This window comes from Falco naumanni, chromosome 13 (genome assembly GCF_017639655.2).
Source record: "Falco naumanni isolate bFalNau1 chromosome 13, bFalNau1.pat, whole genome shotgun sequence".
NCBI classification, from domain to species: Eukaryota; Metazoa; Chordata; class Aves; order Falconiformes; family Falconidae; genus Falco; species Falco naumanni.
In genome coordinates, this window is record NC_054066.1 from 17,030,773 (window position 1) to 17,051,619 (window position 20,847).

Genomic DNA, 20,847 nt, shown 5'->3' on the forward strand with positions numbered 1-20,847 from the left:
CACCTACCACTCCCCTCAGTCAGCCCAGGATACTCTTACTGTCTGCCCTGAACACAGCTTTTGAGTTAACAGTTCCCTTTCTGTTAACACATGTAAATCTATACCGACACCATAAAAATCAACATAAATTTTTCATTAAATATGGAGTCGGCATATAAGAAAAGAGAGAAGTAGAAGGAAAGAAAGAAAGAATGTCCAAACTCAACACCAGGGACCTTGACTCCAATTACTGCAAAAGTTAAGGACTGGCATAATTCTCCACATTTTACTCAAAGAGAAAATGAAGCTCTCGTGCTTTCACACTCTTTCCTTCTCTTTCCCTAATGCTCTCAGAGACTTCTATCTTTAGCCAGTTATCCTTGCTGTAATTTTCTTAGAATTGTAATTGGATAATCATCCAGACTTGGGGGAAACCTGTGTCAGAGGAATCCCTGGAGATATAGCCCCCATTTGATGAAATGAGAGTTGCTATATTAACAAAGGACTGACTAAAGATACCATTCTTCACTTGTAGTAGAAATCCTGTTTTAACAGCAACTATCTTTAAGGAACCCTATGACAAAATATGTGTGCTTCTGCATTTGTGTTCCTGTATTTTATTTTCTGTCAAATAAGACACTGAATTTATGAATATCACAATGTGTGTGTGTTTCTTATTGGGACCTCTGAGGTTGAAGGTAGCAAGCACACTAGCTAAGATTGAAATTCCCAAAAGCGCAGGCACCACTGGAACTAATTTCCCCAAATCAGTTTCCTTTTTGCATTCTCTCCAAGCATACATGTGGCTCAGTCTCATGAAAAAGCCTTACATGTAACAACACTGCAGCTGAGAAACGTGAGATTAGCTTTCTGCTTTGCAAAACCACCGGCGTGAGAGGAGAAATCCTAAAATACCTCCAAAAGAAGCAGCTGGTTTGTTCCAATTTAGCAGTGACCAAATCTCAGCCATACATTTTGCTGACAGCAGAGCAGAACAAAGCAGTTACAAACCGTGGAGGGAAAGAAACCCACCTGCACATGGACCCCAGAGCTACACCTGGGCTGCAGTGCTGGTGCAAGAGAGGGGGTCAGCTCACGAGTGGCAAACATGACAGCCAGCTTTGCCTTCCATCTGCCTCTACACGTGGCCCACCTCACGCAGCCAGAGGAGCACCGGCTCTCACCCACCAGGTTCAGAGATGCTGCTGGCTGGGCTGCATCAGCCCGGCATCGCAGAGGGGACAGCTCTTGGCTCTACTTATGGGGACAATGAAATCTGAGGTGTGTCAAGAGAAAGGCAGGGGAGGAAGGAGAAGAGCAGGCAATGCCTGAAATGTGAGCTCCACTGTAGAAAGTGTTTCAGTTCCCAGATAACGCAGCGCTGTTCACAGATTTCAGCTTATATAGGCTTTTCCATGCATCTATTTTTATTCCCAAAGCATTCCCCGTTGCTGTATGATGAAAAGGAAGACTGGACAGCATGGATGTTCACAGATATCTGAACACATTCACATGCTGGTTATAATCTTCCCAACTGTCTACCTTGCTAATGCAACCTGTGCTCTAAGGGCCAAGCTGGGACACCCCTCCCACACCACCAGCTGTAAGGGTTATCTTTGTGTTAAGTTTTGCAAGTCAGAGTCTTTCTGAAATGGGAAGACATTTGACAGCCAGTGGGGGACCCAGGACAGATGGGGGAAGAAATATGAATCACATGCCTGTCAAAATAACCAACATAAAAATCCAAACATAACAATAAGCGAGAAGGAATAAAAGGACATGTTCTGGCCTCTTATTCTGAAGGAGTGAAATGCTTCTTCCCTAGCGCTGGCATCATGCACATACAGGTCTTGAAGGAATACAGCTGAGAAACTCTCTGCCTCTTGGCAGACTGATACTATGAGCTCAAGCTACATCCACAGACATGGAAAGAAAGTCACAGGGCTGTGCGCATATAGACCTGACCTCTGCCTTGCACAGAGTTGTTGCATTAGAAACGTAGCATCTCAGCTCACAGCTCCCTGCTTCACCTCCACGCAGCCACTCCACCTTCCAGCTTAACGTGTCCTGATTGTTTCAGTGCCCTGCACGCTTCCTACCACCCCAGGTCCTCACAGCTGTACCCTCCACATGCTTTGTTATCTTGCGCCTTTAATTGCTCCTACAGAGGAGGTGTTCCCAGTGACAGCAACAACTCCATACTTACTCCCAGGGAAGGGGAGTACCTGGGTGATAGAGCTTAATCCTCCCCACCTGCCCTCCCCTGCTCACCACAGGCAGGCAATGGAGGCAGAAAGCAGGACCCTTCCTAGCACCAAGCCCGCCCACCAGAAAGTCCTTGGGCTGGAGAGATGCTCTCCATGCAAAGAGGAGAGGCTTTTCCTGCAAGGAACACAAGACAGCAAGTAAATCTTCCAGAGCTGCCAAAAGCAACCTGTTATAAATGGCCCTCTAAGTTATGAGATATGGACTCTGCACAGCACAGTTAATAAATAACACCCCACAATCCTTCTGTCTATGGAAGTGTAAGTGTAAGACAGTTCTGCTTACCCAAGAGGGGGCACAGTTAAAAATGGAGTGTTAGAAAAATAGTACTTTTTAATTACATAGCAAATAACTTTTCAAAAAAGGATAAGGAGCTTGCTGCAACCTCCCAAACCCATCAGTAAAAAGCCTTTCCTAGGACAACAAAACTAAATGCACAGAACAAAAGCTGTAAGAGAAAACCTGTAAGAAAAATAGAATTTTATCCCAGCACTACAACCAGCTGTTCACAAAGCAGAGGCTAGGATGGAAAGCGAGAGCATGCATGCGAGAGCATATTTATTTTGCAAGTATTTATAATCCGGTTTACAGCAGCATCCTAAGGCCCCGAGATGAGGATCCTGTTGTGCCAAGCACCACACAGACACTCGCCGAGAAACAAGCGCTGCCACTGTAACGAAAGGAAGCGACCCCAGCACCCGAAGCACCGGAGCCCTTACGGTGTCTTTTTTTTCCTCCCCTTCCTTTCCAAGGAAGCATTCCCGCCGCCCAGCTTCCACCCCGATCCCCCCAACGCCTCGCACGAGGGGCGGCCGCCCCCACCGTCCCCCTGGACGTGCCTCTTCCACTTCATTTCCCTGCGGCGGCTGAACCCCCCCCCCCCGCGCCCCCCCATTCCGTGGACCGGTTCGGCCGCAGAAGCGAACAGGTATCAGGGGCTCGCGTCTGCGACGCGAATGGAAATGAAAGCCGCGCCCGCCGGCACAGGCAGCGCTCCAGCCGGGGGTGTCCCAATTCCCCTGCCCCAGGGGAGGGCACCTAAGCGAGCCGCTCCGCGTTTCGGGCGCCAGAGGCCCGGCCGGCCCGGCTGCCGAGACGGCGGGTCACGCACCCCCTCCCGCGGCTCGGGCTCGCCTTCGCACCGGCTGCGTCCCCCGCCGAGAGGCTGCGGAGGGGCCCCGGCAGCAGCACCGCGCCCGCCCGCCCCCGCCGGCCGGCGCACGGCCGCTCTCACCGCGCAGAGGCGTCCCTGCCCGGGGGGCGCCGGGCGCTGCCGCCGCCGCCGCGGAGGCTCCTCGGGCTCTGCCGAGCGGTTCGTCTTCGTCCCGCCCTTTCCTCGCTGCGCGCCGCCTCGCCCCGCGCCGCCGCCTCCGCCACAAACTTTCCCTCCGAGTGCGGGGAAGTTCACGGCCGGGCCGGGCCGCCCCCCTCGCTCCGCCGCGCCCCCCTCCCGGCCCCAGGCACACGCGTGTCCCGCTCGCGGCCCCGCGCGCCGCGCATCACCTGAGGGCGCGGGGAGCGCGCGCGGCTCTGCCCCGCGCTCTCCTCTTCCTGCTGCTGCTGCTGCTGCTGCTGCTCCTGCTCCTCCTCCCGCGCGCCCCCCGCGCCCCCTACCGCACGGGGAGCGCTCCCCGGCCGGCGGGGGTGCCCCCGGCCCCGCGGGGGGGTGTCACTGCGGAAGCCGGGGGGGGGGGCCGGGGCGGGGAGCGAGCGAGGCGGAGGCGGGTCGGTGAGGCGGGAGGCGCCGCGATGTCCCTCTGGCAGTTGCGGGGTCCTGCCGGGCGGAGGCGGGTTGGGCGGCGAGCGCGGGCCGCGGCTCCCTCTCCTGGCCTGAGCCGGGCTGCGGGCGCGGGGGGGCGGGCAGCGGCCCCGGGACACCCGCAGCCGTTGCAGCCCGGCCGCCGCCTGCCTGGGTACCGCGGGCCGGCGTGCGGAGCCTGCTGCTGCTGCGGCCCCTGCGCTGCCAGCGGGTCGCTGCCCGCCCCCCGAAAACGGGGTCCCCCCCTCCCCGCCGCGGTGCGCTGGGGGAAGGGCTCGGGGGCCAGAGCCCGGCTCCGCACAGCGCCTGGGCGCTGCCGTGCTCGTCCCAGGGCAGTGGCACTTGCTGCTACCGCAGCCACGGGTGCAGCGCGGACGGAGCTGAATTTGTTGATAAATGAGGAGCGGGCACCTGAAACAGACTGCGAGGGAAACGGTGGGGAGGCCAAGCGGGAAAAGAATCTGCAGAAATTTGGGCTGGCAACTTCAGGAGAACATGGCCAGCCATAGCCAGCGCAGCCCCCCCCTAGCGCAGGAGTGCCCTTGCCCGGGTCAAGGAGCCACCTCAGGCTGGCCAGGAGGTTCTTCCATCCTGGCAGTGAGCGACCTGGCCTCACTCGTGCTTTTGTCACCTCTTGGCAGCCTGACAGTGGAGCGACATGTCTGGACACAAAGCCTTTAGCACTGAGAAAATTGCTGTCGGTTTTAAACTGCTGCAGCACTTCTTAGCACTATTGGCTACAAGACTTGGACCGAGTTCAGTATTTCAGTTGTTATCCCCAGGAGGTGGCTCCAGGATACCTCAGAGGCCAAATTTCATTCCACCGCAAAAATCGTGTCCTGGAGAGCAAGACCTGGCCAGGGCACCTGGCGCACCTCACACAGCCTCTCCCGGCACGCATCTTCCCTGCTGGGCCCTGTGAGGCACCACTGCACACACCCTACTGCTGTGAAAGGGGGTCTTTGCCCTCACCTGCCCACCCCAGCTCCAGCTCCCCGAGGTGGACACACCTGAAGTTCTCCCCCACCGTGAGGAGGAGCGGCGGTGGCCTGGCTGTGCCACAGGGCGTGAAGGAGCTGCAGTGAGAGGCCAGTGCTGTTCCTGCTGCTCTGGCAGGAATCTTCCTCCTGCACCTTCTCTCCCCTGCTCTTCCCAGGGCTCTGGCACAGCAAAATTAGGCAGAAAGTTTCTTATCTCAGCAGCTTTCATGTCCTGGTGGTGAATGCCCTTGAAAATCTGCCTACTTGGCTTGTGCTTAGCTCTATTCAAGCCATTTCTAAACCAAATCCGTCAGAGTATTAAAGTAACTTGTTAAGGCAGAGCTCTGTGTAGACTAATTTGCCCCACTGTTAGGGCAGATTAGTCCATGTTTTGCTCTATGCTACCCACACAGCTCCTGGATCCAAGCTATCTTGTCTGGAGCTACTTTAGGTATCTGTATACTCATCTGCATTACTGAATATAGGCAAAACTGGAATAGCAAGGCACATTTTGTGAGCTGTATTTTCCAACATACAGAGAAATATGCACTTGAAGTCTTCTGTTGAAACACAACAGTCCACTTTTCTCATAGAAGATGAAATAACAAAAGGATTGCATATTTCAGTCAGGATATTTAATGCAGCTGTGGGAGTAGCTCAGCTGCTCCGGTGATGGTTACAGGAATTAAATAATAATAATAATGATACCTTGTTCTATGTAATATCTGCCATCCATAGATACAGATCTGGGATAGGACATGTCATTATTCTTGTTTGGGAGGATCCAGGCACTGTTGCAATACTGGTAAGGCAGGTTAACAGTCATCAACGCATATGCCCTGGGAAATCCGTACTGTTGCAAAATCCTGGCCTGCCAGTGCAAATTAGGTTCTTTAGGCCAGTGTCATTAATTTTCTCTGATTTTGAAAGGAAGCCAGAATTCAACTTTAGACTTCATTGAAAGGTTCATGAATTACAGTTCAAGACCAAGTTTCCAGAGATTGTTTTAAGGCTACAGCTGATAGAAAAATCCCAAACCACACCTGCTTATTGTGTTTTCATGGGAAAGGTTCCAAACTCTTTTTGCTTATAGATGAAAAGGATCAACAATTCCCTACTGTAAAATAAGGGTAATATTGCTCACTTGGGCTCAGTGCTGTCATAAGGATTATTTTGGTATTGCTATTTTTTTCTCCCATCCTCTTTCCACACTTGTGCATACTATTTCTGTGCAGGTTAAAATGCAACACAGTTACACCCTAGACTGAATTATACTACATTTTGAAGAGCAATTCAGTAAACAGAAAACATTTTTTAAGCACAAAAAAGCAGCATTGTGCCATAACTTTTGGGCGGGGAGCAAAGATTAGCCCTACTAAGTGAAACCGCAGGGGGGACATAAATAGCAGAGGAATGTGTTGGTGTTTAGCCAGGACGCTGGAGCTGCAGGCATTGGGACTGCTGTGAAAATATTCCACAAATCTTCAGTAACAAGTGGCCAAAGGCCTTGGTTTGCTGCTGTTCTACTCCAGTTAGACAATTTAGAGCTAGAAGCACAGGAGGAGCCTGGATCTTAGAGCCCAGTTCTCCACTATGTCAGGCACAGTGTTGTTTATGGTCTTTTTCATGAAAGGATCATGCTCCAACTTAAAACAAGTTTGTGTTTTCTGCCCATTACGCCTTCTGGGAGATTCTCTCAAACTGTCCATGCCCCTGATGGTCAGGAACTTTTGTGTCATTTCTATCACCAGTTTATTCCCGCATATTCTGGCACCAACATCGGCTCTCATTTCAGTAGCTGTTTTGCTCACCATTCCTTATTCAGGCATTTTTATGGAGGTGGTTCTTGCCTCCTTTTCCCCCCTGAGCTGCACGAGACTGGCTTTTCAATCTTCTTTCCTAAATGACTCTCAATTCACCTCAGACCTTTTCCCTCCATCTGCTCTGGTTTCAATTAATCTTAAAGTGCATATGGATGACGAAAAGTAGTTATAGTATTAAATGGGAGGAGATCTCGCTTATGCTTCATACAGTGACATTAAAGTCCCCGCTTCTCACTGAAATATCTTACCTGGTAATCCCAAAATTGCATTTATCCTTCCGCAAATAAGCTGTAGTGGTGCCCTCATATTTCTCCTCCATTTTTGCTTGCAATACTAAGTTCCCAAGCTGGATCAGAAATCTGTTACTATTCTCTTGTCAGTTCCCGATTCTCTTGTATTTGTCCCAGCTCTCAGCCTGCACATGGTTTTCTGGTTTGTTTGTTCTTAGCCAGCGTTTCTGATGCTGGGAGATGAAGGTGGTTTCATAACCCCTAAAAGACACGTTCCTGCTTGTTACTTTACTCACACCCACCTAACCCATTTTTCCTCCTTCCTAGTTCAGGAAACAAGCCCTAGACTACATATAATTATAGTCTGTGTAGTTATAAATGAATGTGCCTTCTGTGTTTTACACCTACATTTTAACTGGCATTGAGAAGGGCACGCCTGATAACCTAAGATACAGGACATAGAAGAAACAGGAGAATGACAGGCGTCTCTAACACAGCAGCACATGGACCTCCCATCTGCTTCTGTCAAGGAAGCTGAGGTTACTCGCATATGGGTGTAAGGGCTGAATATTTTCTGCTGAAACCATTTTCCAGCAAGGAACTTGTGCCTGGCTGCGCAGGCATGTATGGCTTTCAGACAGGTATGCCCTGCTCGTTCACCAAAATGTACGAGGAGTTGCAATTGTACCTGTGTCAGGAGAGCTTGACTAATGCAGATCATGTATTCTTTGCCATATTGACTATGTCCACACCAGATCTCAAACCATGTCACTCCCCGGTGAAGCATGTGGTGTGAACCACTATAAAAACCTTGCTCAACAAGGAGGGATCGGAAACATGGCTTCGTTACGAGTTCATCTACGTTTATTCCTAAGGATGTAGCGAACAGCTGTTGTCCATGTTAATGTGCAAAATACCATTAGTGTTTCTTCCTCTGTGTTACCGTGGTGGTGGCACTGTTGATGCAAATGGTTCTCAAATGGAAACTTGTCCTTACATGACTTGCACCTAAGTCCATTCAAATCTGTCACAAATGTTTTGATACAGCCTAAGGCTGGAGATATTTTCCAGTCCTATGAGTCTGTGTTTCATACAAGCTGAAACTATTTCAAATCAGCAACAGAGAGGAGTATCTTCTCATGCTGCTAAAGGCTTCAACTTTTGGCAGGTATCTGACCCGCAAGTGCACACATTGGACACAGTTTGTGTTTAGGATGCCTGAACATCCTTCTGCACAACACATTCTAACATATGAAATCTGTATAAATTGCCTGACCATGGAGTTTGCAGGGACACTTCAACGGTGTTGACGTTTCAGATGGGCATGACCAGCATCTGTCTCAAACAGTCTTTGAAGAAAGCATCTAACCTAGGCGTTAATTAGCTGCAGCTTACCTCGCTTGCTCACTGATGCCAGTGAGAAGCGGCACGCTGTCAGCAGATTAATAAAGTTAGATGATCTGAATACAGCCATGGTCGTCTAGGCAATTTCCTACTGCTGGGTATTTCTAACTGGAGTCATCTCTGGAGTCGTTTTCACACACCTTACTTCTCTGGCTGATGGTCCACTGACACCATTGCAAAAGGGAAAAGGCACCAAAGTGACACACTATCTTTCCTGGGTAAATGGAGCCAATTAAAAGATCTTAACAAAGTAGGAAAAGCCTTAATATGTCGTGTTTTTATCCTACCTAATTATAAATGCTCTTCCTGTCTTGACATAAATTTATACAGAAGTTTTGATGCTTTAATAGGTTTTCAATAGTCTTTTTCTGAACAAAACCCAGCTTTTTTGGGTAACTGTCTGATGAGGAAGTGCAATGGTTATGGAAAAAAAGAGAGCATCATGTCTGGTGAAGGAAAAAAATTCCATTAGCACATTCCAAAAGCTTATTATTATAATCAATAACAGTTTACTTTTTCCCCAGAAAATGCATGATCATTCTGCAGAATGGCCTTTTAAATCTTTGATTTCACTTCAGTAGTGATGAAGCAACATTAACCTTTAGACTCTCAGTTTATCTGTGCATAAGTTAAGGATTTCTTAAGGAAAACAATCCTTTTGTGTAACTCTTAGAAAGGTTACACAAGCAACAGAAGATTTTAGAAGCAAACTCAAGAAGCTGCAGAAAACCTTACACAATCCCTGGAGAGGGCAGTTGCAGGTTAGCAAGGCCTTGATGTGAGGCGATGCTGTGATGTTCCTTGCCAAAATCGGGAATTCCTCCATAACAGGCTGGCGTGTTTTAACCCAAGGCCAGGACCCTCTCTGCCCTCGTTAATCAGCGCTGCACTGATGGAGCTGTAGCAGTTCACACTGGTGGAGGTTTATGGCAACATTGAGCGCTGTGGTTAGGCAGAATACCCGTCTGCACAAAGAGTGATTCCTGGCATCCTTGCAGCTTGTTTCCCAGGTTAGTGTATTTCCAGGCATTTGAAAGTTCGTTTCTCTTAATAGCTGCTATCCGTCATTATAAAAATGAGCATAACAGACGAAGCAGAATGGCCAGTTTTGCTCAAACTCCATTGACCTCACTGGATTTACATTAGAGAAGACTTTGGAGTAATAAATTTGCATTTGCACAATTACTAGGAATGTGCTATAATTCCTCCCACCCTGGCTGCTATTGATTTCCCGGGTGCCAGATCAGCCCAGCGCAGCCCCATGCAGCTGCAGCAGACCAGCTCTGGTGGCTGGAGCAGGGGGACGTGGGCTTTGGTGGCACCATGTTGCAGTGGGTGGTTGCGGGTGGCTTCTGCGAAAGGCCCACCCCACCCCTTTATCATTACCTCCTGAAGCACCAGCGAGGCAAGTTTCTGCAGCAGTCTACTGGCAGATGCAGGAAGGGTGAAATAGCCTAATAGATCAATCCATTTTTAAATGGAAATCGGTGTGATTATAAATGCTATCCTGAGCTCTGTGAAAGCAGAGGGAAGAACTCAGAGATGCTCCTGGTACCTTCTAGTCCTGGGTTTCCACATCTCTCTTCAAGAGAAAATCGGAAGTCCTTAAGACTCTTTTCTTTCCTGTAGCAAGAAGAGGGATTGAGCCAAATTTTGCAAAGGTGCAAGAAATGTTATTATTAGCCTCACAGGGCATAAGAAGCTTGGACAAAAGTTTCTGAAGGAATGGGTGAGCCACAGGAACATTTCACTAATTGTGAATTGTATTCAGAGAACAGCTGTAAAGATCAGCAGACGAAGTATTCAATTTGTATGAAAAACGATGAAAGGATGCTGCCTGCATGTGTGGGTATAGCAAGCTACAGCTCTCACAGGAATGTGGGCACCTTGAGGAAGACGCTTTGGTTAGGGCATTAATTACTGCTATGTAATTTAACCAAAAAAAGACTGAATTCAGTCAACAGAAGTTGGATAGATGTCTAGGCAGCCTTAAGACACAAGCCACACTTACGGAAACTTTTTTATTTGGAAGCAGATCACCCACCTGCCTCTTCCTTATGAAATGAGAGATCTTAAAGATCACTGAAGAGGAGGGAATCAAGAGCAACGCATTTGTTAGCAAGTCATAAATTTGCAGGGAGAAAGTGAGGGGAGCAGAAAAAGAATGAACTTGAATTTCACAAGGGCGAGAGGCACCCTCGAACCCCAGCAGTTGCTCGGCTTATGGCAGAGAGCCATCAACTGGGAGATGCAAAATCGCAAAGCAGCATCTGACAATGAAGTTCACAAGCCGTTAACCAGCAATGTAAGGATGTGCTCCACGGGCTGCAAGCTAAACGACCTCCCAGGTTCAACACTTAGTCTCCATAATATGCCAGATAAACTTCTGAAGAGAATAATTGGCCAAAAGGAAATTAACAATAAACCCTATGATGGAAGTCAATGCTCCTGGGAACTTTTATTATTTTTTCAGTTAAATTTCTCTGTATTATTATTTCTCTGTGTATAGCATGGATGAAAGATCCTGGGTGAACTGAAGTCCTCTGCCCATCCTCAGCAGGCTGAAATTAGAGGACGCTTCAAAGCAAGGTTGCTTATTCTGGTAAACATAAAATCTTCATCTGATCTGAAACAAAAGGTGTCCTTTCATGACTGAGCTACTCAACTTTTTTTAAAAAGCATTTAAAATACTTTAAATTTGCATTTTTTTTCTTTAAGATTTGACTTCTATTTCAAGCACATTAAAATTCTCCCCTTCGCTCCTTTTTAGTCGAAACTCTTCACTGAATTCTTCTTCAGTTTATAAATAGTGTTGGTCCCTCTAAACTATCATTTTTGTGACTTTCATATTTCTGGAAAAAAGGCGCTGCTATTATTAGTCACCTACAGTCTTCAAGATATTACCCAAAGTATTGTCAAACAACTCTGTTCCGCTGTTACTGGGAGAGCACCCTACTAAATGGATGGGTTTTATTTGACCAGTCACTTCAGACAGATTTCTCAATCACAGTTGTGCAATCAGTTAGCAAATTAATTGGAGGTTGAAAATGCCCTTAGAGGAAATTTCCAGTTTGTTCTCACATGGTTGTGTGCTCCCAGCTGCCATTCTCTCAGCTGAGCCCAAATCACCATGTTTCGGTTCACCAGGAATGACGCCTGTCCATAGGACAGGAGGTGCGTGTGAGATCCCAGCCTGACAGACAAGCACATTGCATTGGGCCATACTAAGTCAGGAGAAAGTTGTGTGCCTGATGCTACAGCGTAACAGGAGGAATTTAATGTTGCTGATGCAAACATGGGTTATGGGGAGGGAGCTGTTTTGACAGGAGCTGTGACTCCCCATCACTTTCCAGATGTAGCTGTGCATACTGTCTGGCAGGTGCCTGCCCTGAGCTCCACTTTCCTGCTCTTGCCACACCTGAGATATAACTACAACCTATGCCACCTGTATTTAAGTGATGTTTAGAGTACAAGTTTTATCACAATCAAGATCTAAATAAAAGTTCTCCCTTGCAATGGGTGATAGTAGAAAAGGTAATAGAAAACAAATGTTTGCTAGCAAGCCACTTAATTGTAATCTGGGCTTCCTCATGAGGATAAATGTGGGGCTGCAACTCTTCCCCATGAACACTCTGCTCTGCTGCTGAAAAGAGATTTCCTTAAGCTTTTTATCCGGTGAAATCACCTAACCTATCATTTTCAGGCATGACATTTTTCTGCTCACACATGCTGTCACTTGTTCTGTGGGGTTATTTCTCGTGCAAACCAAAATAGTTCCTGATTTAAAATGTTCCTCAACCTGACTATTCACATGATAAATGACATAATGAAGTCGCATTCGTTAGCACCAGAAGCAAACTCCAAAATAGAACCAGACAATTACTAAACAAACATTCTGTAATTATCTTTTCTTTCCTGACCAGCTGAACGATGAAGAAAGTGGCAATGTGTGAAGCTCGTGATTAGAGCTGGTCATTTAGGCAAGAAAGAACATTGGATTCAAGTGTATTTCATCAATCAGAGTGTGGAGGGAGCTGGTTTCAGCTGATGGGACCAATATTGTGGTGGATGTAGATTGTTTTCCCAGCATTGACTCCCACTGACTTCCCTTTTTATACTTTCAGTCTGCCTCCTACATCACTTCTTGCAGACTTCTCTGGCTTGTTTTCTTCTACCTTGCTTTAATAATTAATTCCATCGCTTTTGGCATGCCCTTGACTTTCAGCCATTACCAACACCTTGATGTAAATCTTCGGGATTTATTTACATGTCACACAATATATTACATTATACATGTTGGAATACTACACGGAGGTGTTGGCAAGTAGGCATATCCTCATCAGAACTGCAAGAGTCTTTTACAGACCTTTGTCAGTCCTTCTGTGGAGCTCATTAGACCATTATCTGGCAACATAATAAAAGCAGTCTTATTCTGAGGCACACCATTATTTCATTTACAGAATGATCATAATTAGATTCTGCTCATTAGGACTTCATCACTTAGTCTACGATGGGAACCTGTATAAATCTTAATTAAAAGAAAAAAAATTTCTTGTTTAAACATGAGTTTAACCTTAAATACTACCTCTACAAATTAAGGACATGCTTAAGTGCTTTTTTACATATAGCGAGGATAACACCTGATTACTTGCCCAAGCAAAAGAAATGTCCCAAATGTTTGAGACAAAACAGCTCAGAGATGCTGTATCTGCTTGTGAAAGAATTCTTGTGGTTTGGGCTCTGAGTAACTCTGGGCTGACACCTCTGCTCTGTGTATCGGACGTCCAGTCCCCAAGGGCCATGGCAACCCCAGAAATGTTGATGGTGGAGGCATTTTGTGGCGATGCAGAGGAGCACACAGCGAGGAGGGCTCAGGGGAGCTTCTGCATGGTGCACTGTGGCTGAGCAGCCGTGGGGTCCCTTTCGCACTGCCTGGTGGTAGAGGGGCAGAAAGTTCAGTTTCTGAATATGCCATTCTGGCAAACACACCCTTTGTTGAATGAAGAATCAGTTTATTTCCATGTGAAGCACGAATTGTCACTAGGGAATAATCCTGAAGGCAAGAGTCTGAAGTTTAAGAATTATTTGTTAAAAATATTTGGCGTGTATTTGCAAAGAGCAAGGCACAGCCAACAACTCAAAAACTGCAATGCAGGGTGAAATTCTGTCATTCTTGAAAGTATTTATGATAGATATTATTGTTAGTTTAACTCCTTATGAGCCCTAACAAGGGAGCGTTTGGCACTATGAAGTTTTGCAGCTCTGTGGAACAGGGTCTCTGGCACAACTATCCCACAAGTCCTCGCTGGGGCTTGCAATGTCTCTTGACAGTGAAAAACCAAGCAAGGTGGATTGCTAGAGATTTGCCTAGAGCAGTAGTATGTACACCCAGTGTAGCAGAGCTGATGAATCCCGCAGGCCTCTTATGTGCCTGCCTGCAGAAGAAAGGAGCTGTTGCAAAGCCGCAGGGAGCAGCTCCCTATTTTTCTCTCCCACTGTAGCCAGGTGTGCTTGTATTTCTGCAAGTAGCTGGGTGAGTCCTTTGCATTTCAGATATATATCCAAAGGGCATATGCTTTTGTTGTTGCTGGTAGCATCTGTCATCTCTTCCTGAAACAACTCTCCAGACATGAGGTAGATAAAATTTGGTGGCGTTATGGATAAAATCAACCACTGCTAGTTTCTGTAACAAAATAAGGAACTCCCCAGCCTTGCATTCATCACAAAGAAGAAGGTTTAATATGCAAAGCAATAATTCACAAGGAATTTGTTGTCCTCTTTCCATTAACCTTTAAGATTAGCCTAGAGATATGTGGAAGATCAGTCCTTTCCTCCTCCCATCGTTGTGCTTTGGTACAGTGTCTGGGGCTTTACTTGGTGAGGAGCTACTGGGAAAAGACAGTTTTATCTTATGTTGCTTTGTAATAAGGGGTGGATTAAAGATACAAGCACAGCTACTTCATCACTGTGACCTAATGACATTCAGTAAATATAGGTGCTTTGAGCTACTTTGATTCCAAGAGCAGAGGGAACTATGATTGATTAAATCTTCAGTGTTTAAGATCAAAACTAAAGTCAGGGGGATGCTGCAAAAGGTCCAGAAAACTGCAGGAAATACTGACTGAAAATCACTTCAAGTGTTAGGGAGCATCTCATCCTCCCAATGCCCAGGGAAATAAATTTTAATAACTTTTTTTACCAGTCAGTATTATCAAACTAATTCTGCTGGCAGACTTTATTCTGGTCTTCCCCATTTCTATGTGCTTGGCAGATTATGCAATATCAGATCAAATATTATTTCTCAAGGATTCATGCCTCGTGGTTTGAAGATATAACACCCAAGTGGAAGTGCTGTGGCAGGAGTGGAACTGCCTGGTGAGAGGAGGGAATCGCAGAAGCAAGCAGAGCTGCTGGCTCGTGGCCCTACTGCCCAGTTCTCAGACACACGAGTGTACCTGGGAGCAGTGGAATTTTTTAGTTTTGAAAATTAATATAAAAAGTGGAAGCATTGGTCTAAGACCACTTAAAATCAGATTTGGGTGGTTTTGCCTTTTTTTCTGGTGAGTACCACCAACCCCCTTTTCATGCTGAACCACTCCCAGTGCAATATACAGTCAGTTTTCTAGAAGCCTTATGTAAGGGTTGAATTGGCCAGGTCTTGAGAATAGTGTATAAAACTAAAACTTACGAGATTGCAAATATAAAAATCAATCAGATTTTTTATTTCCTTACTTTGTGAAAATCTCTTTTGCTATTTTTTTAAACAAAACTATTGAGTATGGCCCACTTTGCTTTTTTCCCCAAAATTATCATCTTAGTAAAAAGCAGAAATTTCTGTCTCTCTCTGCATACAAATGATTGTTTTCAGCTGTGATTTCATAATTCTGAAGGGAATTAATGAGTAAAGAAGAGCTCTTCATAATGCATGTGTATGTCTGTATATAGATATTATATTGCTTATTTATTATTTATGTCGCAAGAGCTTATTAGAAACATCGCTCTATCTTTTTCTTTGAAAATACTAATTTGGAAAAATAACTGACCTGTCTCTCCATCTTTTCCCTTTCAGTGACAGTTCAGGTCCCTTTTTGTGACCCCACGGTGGGCTTCAGTGCGATGCCCTAGCCTGTGCCATGCATGGGCTGGGAGCTGGAGGGCCTGACTCATTCTCATAGTTCCAGTTGCTGGTACATCTGAAACCTGCTGTATGGCACCAGATGAGTCATTTTGTTCCTTGTGTCTGCTCTAGCCCTCCCCTGCAGCGAGGAGAGGGACTCGGACAAACACGGGATGCAGTCCACGGCCCCCACGGAGGCAGACCCGCCTGTGTGCTGCACCGGCCCCACGCTGCCTCGAGGAAAGCCTCCATCGCTCCCCAGTGAGCTGGGACTTGAGATTTTAGCATCCTGCTGACAATGCTTAGTCTTTTGAGGTATCAAGACACAGCGGGCTCTTTTGATTAAAAATAGGTCAAGATTTAATTGAAATGAAGATACATTTTCAGATGTGCAGAAATTTGAATCAGCGTCGAACCCTCCTTCCCCCCCCCCCCCCCCCCCCCAATTTGATGCTTGCAAAATTTCTGGATTTCTGGAGTCAATGGTGACCCAATAATGCAATAAAGCTCTCCCCTCACCATCCCCATCCCCAGAAAATTTCCTGAAGTTTTATACATCATTTCACACATCACTAAGTAAACACCCTCCTTGCCATCACTGGCCTGATGGAGACTTACTGCATTATTGTGTAAAGCAGAAGGATTATGATATGAAATGCAATAGAGGGGCACAGGCAGTTTCAGTATCCTTGAGGTATCTCTGCCAGGAGCATGGAAAGCAGTTCAATTTCAAGTGTAATGAGATTAATTTGCCAGTCACTTTTATTGAACCTTTTGTGATTTTGCTGTTCTCTCCACAATTGCAAGTCTTGACTAATAAATAGTGTTATTATATATAATAGGGAACATTTCCATGTCTCTGTGTGCTGTGTGGCTGGAGAGAGTAGACTTCAGCTTGATTTTTTTAGTATTTTACAATTAGATGACCAGGCATTTAGTGTTCAAACCTGTTTGGTGGAGGTTTCCAATCATGGCTCCTTAGCAACTGAAGTAATGTTAAATTAAATTGATTAATGATGCTCTAAAAAAAAATGAAGAACTCCAGCAGAGAGATTAATTTGTGATGCCCTTTTAAGAAAGATTTACGTGATGTGATGTGCATTTGCTATCTGCCAAGTGCAATTCTTCATCACCTGCATACACAAGCTTTGAGATACTGTTTTCTGATGAAGTGTAAAGTTAAATCTACTTACCCTTCCCAGCTGGTAAGGAAAGATCTACCCCTTTGTTAATGCTCTTCCTCTCACCCTTGGTTGCAGCCCTGGGGGGTCCTGGCCAGCCTGGGAGATGGCAAAGCATCACTCAAGGCACAGACCAGCTGTCGGGTGCTGGGACATCTCATCTCCTAATGCCCCCAGCCCTGATGCTACGGATGAACGCCCTCCAGCACCGGTTTTTGCAATGCTGTTCCACTTCTCTTCATTTTCAAGATACTGAACTTTTAAACAAAACAGAACCACAGTGTCCGCACCCCAAACCCTGTTTCATCATCCCTCCTTTGTGCTTTCCTCTTCAGTTTAATCATTTTAATAATTTAAACCATAGTTTGAATGCAGCACATGGAAGACATTGAGACCAAACCCATGATGAGAGGGCCTGTTCCCTTGCTCAGAGGGCCAGGCAGCATGTCCCTGCTTCCTGGAAGCTGGTCCTCCATGTAGGCTTTCATGTCAGGCAGTGCTGAGACAGACCAGTGAGGGGTGGGAGCAGGAGGAATGAGGTTTGGGGTGGACCTCGTGCACAGTGAGGTGATGCTGTGCCTACATTTCCTGCCTGCCATTATATACCTGGAGAGGGGGAACAAATTGATGCTCGGGCCAACACAAAGCTGCAGGTGCTTTTTGAGGGCTGAGCTCCCTGACCATTTCCATGGCTTTCCTCTGGACTATCCTGATATGTGCCACTGCCCTGCCATGATTTCCAGTTCCTTCACAGTGAAGATGCTAGTAAAAAGCTACTTGTTTTATACCCTCCAGTTCCCTTTTTCTTTTCACTGATTGCTTTATATTGCAGGCAGTCCTTCTGACATGTGCACTTAATCAGTTTGTGACAGGAAGATGGGTCAATGGGCAAGCTCCGAATAAACAGCAAGAGCCCAGATTGGAAATAGAGATTGCTCTGCTGAGCACAGTTCCGGTGTTCTGGTTCCCACTATGGCCAGAGGAAAGTAAGTGTGTAATTATGAGTTATTTTTCTTCTGTACCTCTGTTAGTGTGAATCTAGTTTATGCATCAGAATGGAAAGGCTTTCCAAAAAATACTTCATTGTTCTGCAAATTCTCCTTTTCCGCAGTGATGTCCAATTTCTTTCTGAATTGTGCTTGGCTCTTGTCCTCAATAATTTTCAACAGCCTTGTATTTCATGGGGCATTTATATACTGGCTGTAAAATTTTTGATGGGCTTTAAAAGTTGGATTAAAGGATTTGACACCCACGAAGTACCTGCCAGTTGGCTGCCAGTACTTTCTAGCTTCATTGCTTTCTGCTGTTGCTATCAAGCAAATTCTTGCCCAGAAAATATTTCCTATTTACCTTAATGGCAGTGATTCTCAAAGTGTCTTGAGGCTCTTCATTGATAAAGACTGAAACAACAATCCCAGGCTGTCCTACATCAAATCAACACATCCACTTCCATGGGATTGCACAGTCTTGAGCTGTGCCCCAGTCCTTTCCCCTAAAGCCAAAGACATTAGAGATGGAAGCAGCCACCTCCAGGTTAGTTATTCCATCTCCAGGTGAACTAGTCCATCCTTAGGTTAGGTGGTTTCCCAGTCAACATAGAGATGAACTTTACAAGCTATTCTCCACTCCCCTTCTTAAAGGTTGTATAGCAGGACTTATCCCTGCTCCTCACTCTGCAAGTGTAACCCACAGACTAATTAATAGGTCATTTGCTCCTGACAGTCACCTCTTGCCTCTCATGACAGTCATCTGTGATCTTTCCCTACTATGAACAATGGCCTTCCGATATCTGTGCAGAGTATTAAATGCCCATGGAGTCTGTGCAGGCAAAACCTTCTTTCTGACTCAAACCCACAGTCTTCCTAGCATTGTTTGCCCTACAGCTTGCAAAACCCCAGACGATGGGTCATCAATGAAGTACAGGAAGCCCAGCTGACCCACTGATTTTGGTGGAGTGGATCTGTTTCAGTGCAATGTTCCTACTGTCCTGTTGATTTTTAGAAAATGTCATCAAAGTATTCCTAGACTTCTTGTGAGACCCAAGAGAATAGGTGTTTTGTCATGGAGCAGAGAAGAGTTTGTGGCTCCCTCTCACTTCCAAAGTCACCACCCATTAATTCTGTTTGTACTATTTTGGATGAAGCCCTGCATTCCCTTCACTTCATGCTGTCCTCAAGCTCTTCAGGCAGACAGCAGCTCTGTCACAACTGGGTGTGTTGCTGGAACTTACCTTCCTTCAAGAAAGACAATTTCCAAGTAAAAATATACTTGGAATAATTCTAGATTTGTTGAATCAAGTGTTTAACATCAAGAGGTAACGTATGCTCTATTTTATATAGAAAACAATTTTCCCTGCCAGATGAAATCTTAGGGCAGAGTATTTCTTATTTTATGTAGCTGCTTGGCCATTTCTTTATCTTGGGATTAATGGTGATGGTGTAATTTAGATTCTGTAACAACTTGAGACAGATGGATTTACAGAGTTATCAGTCCAGCCACATACAGGCAGCTTTGCTTTAATTGAATTTAGTGCTGAGGAAAGGAAGAACTTGATGAAAGTCCTTCTCCACCTGCCTTGAGAATAAAGGTCCAGCCAAGGCAGGACCAGCACACTTTGCCTCTATTGCCAGTGCAGGCAGTAACGGCAGGTGGGATGGCAGAGGAACAGTACCTGGGCATGCTGTCACAGCCTGCACCGAGCAGGAGGGAGGTCTGCTGCCTTGTGGTGCCCATCCCAGGGCTTCAGCTGGCAGACTTGTGAAGCAGTCCAAGGGGAGCTTATAGCTCACTTAGCAAGTCCGTACTGGAAATGCATTTGTTTGCATCATCTAATTTCCTAAAGAAACAGGACAGCATGATCATATGACTGATGAACTGATGTCCATCCATCTCATTCCTATGGCTCCACAAACTGCTGGCCATTTTCAGTCTCGTTTGAATCACTTCAAATCACTCAAACATAACAGTGACTTCCCAGAAGTTTAGGAAAGTAGCTGACCAGTAGAAAAGAGAGAAGTTTAAGGCTCCCCTAAGAAGGAGGACACATCAAATACAAGGATGTTGGGACAATATGAGTCTGGGGCTGTTAAGCTGAAACCTTGAGTGAGAAAGGACCATCTTCCTGACCAGGACCAGCTTCTCAGCTTTACCCACCACAGCAGAAATGCCAGTCTCCCTGCCGCCTCATTCAAAGCCTGGCCACCCTCTCTTTTTTCCTCCCTGTGTTGGCAGGAGATCTGCGAGTACATCACCATGTGCCATTTCAAGCTTCATTTGAATAAGCGTCCCGTATAATAGACTTTTATAGCTCTCTTTCTATGAATTCTAAATTAACACAACTAATTAAAATGTTCCAAAGTTTTATGTAAATAACTAATTAGCATTTGAGAAGGAATAGTAAATTCACAGATGGTTGTGCTCCATTCAGGGCCCACTCTGCTCACACTGGCTGTAGCCAGTGCAGTGTTGGGCCGCTGGTGCAACATCCTCCCTGGCAGGAGCGGACTGCCCGGATTTCACCCCAAGGATGACCCAGCACCATCCGTCCTGCCTGCAGGCAGCAGGAACTCTGCATCTTGCAGGATTAAGCCCATTCTTTCTGTCCCTGAGACCAGGGTTGCAAGAGAAGAAGGGCATGGAAGCATGGATGAGAACCTCAAGGAAGATGGGGTCTGTGCACAGGGGATGAGTGGGTGCCTCAGCTGTGTATTTCAGTGTTTGTACTGGTGTTGCTCTGTTGCTCCAAGGATGTTCTTCTAGGAAGTCTTCCTCAGGTAGACCTTTTAAGTGTGCAAGCTATGGTACTTAACACAACACAGCTGAACCTCAGTGCTCCTGGGTTCCAGTCCCAGCACTGCCACCAAGACCCTGGAAGACTCTGTTCTGCCACTCAAACACTGTGCCCAAGCATTGCAAGAGGCAACATAAGCTAAATATTTTCTTCTTCTCTCGTAGCATTGGGGCTAATTGATGTCTGTAGCACACTGGAGAGATTCAGGGAGAGTCTGTGCAACAATAATAACTTGTAAAAATGGGGTCATTTAAAAAAATAGATCCATAACTAATGCTGACTACCATCCAGGTGGAAGCAAGAAGAGCATCAGTTCTCC

The 20,847-nt window shown here is 46.2% G+C and overlaps 1 protein-coding gene across 4 annotated transcripts in view; it reads right to left on the bottom strand.

Moving 5' to 3' along the window:
• Positions 1 to 3,956, bottom strand: part of LOC121096717 (interleukin 1 receptor accessory protein) — a 49,267-nt gene extending 45,311 nt beyond the window's left edge. Inside the window, exon 1 of one of the 4 annotated variants that reach the window (XR_005830664.1) lies at positions 3,748 to 3,939. The gene's annotated coding sequence lies outside the window, so the exon portion shown is untranslated. Of the gene's footprint in view, positions 1 to 3,478; positions 3,620 to 3,747 lie in introns of those variants that run through there. The other 3 variants (XM_040613112.1, XM_040613111.1, XM_040613110.1) reach the window with 3 other exon arrangements.
• Between the last annotated feature and the right edge of the window lie 16,891 nt (positions 3,957 to 20,847).